Below are 2,318 nucleotides of genomic sequence, written 5' to 3'. Positions count from 1 at the left end.
AGGAGGAGGAGGAGGAGGAGGAGGAGGAGGAGGAAGAAGAAGAAGAGGAGGAAGAGGAGGAGGAGGAGGAGGAGGAGGAGGAGGAGGAGGAGAAGGGGAGGAGGAGGAGAAGGAGAAGAGGAGAAGAAGGAGAAAGGAGAAAGAGAAGAAAGAAGAAGAGCAATAACAACAAAACAACAACAACAACAACAACAATGGTGGAAGGTTGAAAGCTATTGAGGAAAATGCCCTATATAAAGTACTTCTGGCCTCCATATCCTTACACATGTACATGTGTACTTATGCACACACACACAAGCACATGCCTATAAGAACACACCACCACCATCTTCACACATAAGTACAAAAAAGTACATTCTCTTTGCCTTTACTTTTATCAACTGGTTAGCTCTTTTCTCTCCTGCTCTTGGTTTTTGAGTTTGCCTCTTTCAGGCAGCCTTCTCGGTTTGACCCAGACTGGCTCATATTACTCGGTAGCATGCCTGTAAACTCGACTGGATGCTCATCAGCTTCACGAGGATAGGTCCTGGTCTGCCTCGTCCATTGCTGCATCCCCTTGCCTGGAGCCTGGAACTCAATCGGTATACAGTAAATGTTTGCAGAAGGAAGTTGTGAATGTCTGCCAGGAAGCTTTTATCCAGGACGTGTCAGAGAGATGTAGTCTAGACAGGAACAAGTTCCATCAATACCGAAAGTCATCCAGAAATGGGTGGTTAATGTCTACACACACCGCAGAAAAGCACCATAATATGCGCTTAGTGAAAGAGTAGTGAAGACACTATTGTTGTAGAAGTCTGCTTGAAAGGAAAAGGAGAAGGCAGTTTCTATCCCGTACTTCAGGTGGGGTGAGGCTTTGTGTCACTGGTCTACTTGGAAGACAACAGCATCAAAATAAAGATGGGATTCTGAGTGTGTGCCACCACACACAGCTCTAGAAGGGAGACGCTCAAAAAGAAGTGAAGCAGGGGTGGTCAGTCAGCAAAGTGATACCCCAAAACTCACATAAAAATGGCAATGTATGCTTCTAATCTATATGCTGAGGAGATGGAGGCAAGCAGGTACCTGGGTATCACTGACAGACAGCCTGACCCCAGGCAGTGACTCCAGATCCCAGTGAGAGCTAGACACAGAAAACAAGGTGGATGGCTGGCTCCTAAGTCACCTAAATTTGATATATGGTATTTACACACATGTGTGCCTGCAGACAGACAGACAGACCAACACACATACCACAAAAGAGAGAAAAGAAGGGAGGGAGGGAGGGAGGGAGGAAGGGATGGGGAGAGAGAGAGAGAGAGAGAGAGAGAGAGAGAGGAAGGAAGGAAGGAAGGAAGGAAGGAAGGAAGGAAGGAAGGAAGGAAGGAAGGAATGGGAAGGGGAATTAAGAGAGAAAATCTAAGTCTGAGAAGCCACTAGATTTTGGAATCAGATCTGGGAAGCCTTTTTCTACACTTGCAGGCTTGCCTGCAGTAGCCAAGTCCCCGCCCCCAACTTCAGACTGTTGACTCTTTCAGACTTGAAAGCCCAGGTTGAGTTTCATATTGGGAGAATGCAAAGCTGTCAGCTGCCTGCCATGAAGTTAAAAGTCATCATATCCATCAGAGATTTCTCAGAAACAGACTAAGAGGAGGTTCTGAGAGGACCACTGATGCATACCAACCATGGAGCAGGGAGAGCATTTAATGTGGTGAATCTGTGACTCCGGAAACTCTTCTTCTATGGAGAGGATGTTCGCTATGACTCCTGTGTATGTGTTGCCTTTACAAACAAATGAGTATCATCTTTCGCTTCACATCACCTGGTAGGCATTTACCAAAACAGAGAGAGAAAGAGAGAGGAATGAGGAGGAGGAGGAGGAGGAGGAGGAGGAGGTGGAGGAGAAGGAGAAAAGAAGACTTCAAAGAAGAACTATAATTGTCAATAGCAAATGGGCTGGCTGCTTCTGCAGTCCATGAATCACCCACAGGTGACACTGGTGATCATGAGAAGGAGCCAATACTGTCTCTGAGGAAGGGGTATGAGGCAGAAGGGGTATGAGAAGGGATCTGGGAGTCTGATGATTATTAATCTTGATTGTGAACTGGAGGGGCGTGATTTAGAGTCATCATGGAAACACATCTCTGGGTGTGTCTATAAAGATGCTTCCAGAAAAGTTTAACTTAGGTATGAAAACCCATCTTAAATGTATGATCTTTCTAAGGATTGGGGTCCTTGCCTGAATAAAATAAAGTGAGCAGACCACCAGCATCCATGCGTCTCTGCTTCTTGACTGTGAATGGGATGTCAGCAGCTCCCTCCTGTTCCCGTTCCCACTCCCC

This window comes from Mastomys coucha, unplaced genomic scaffold (genome assembly GCF_008632895.1).
Source record: "Mastomys coucha isolate ucsf_1 unplaced genomic scaffold, UCSF_Mcou_1 pScaffold1, whole genome shotgun sequence".
NCBI lineage: Eukaryota > Metazoa > Chordata > Mammalia > Rodentia > Muridae > Mastomys > Mastomys coucha.
This window is presented reverse-complemented; position numbering follows the sequence as displayed.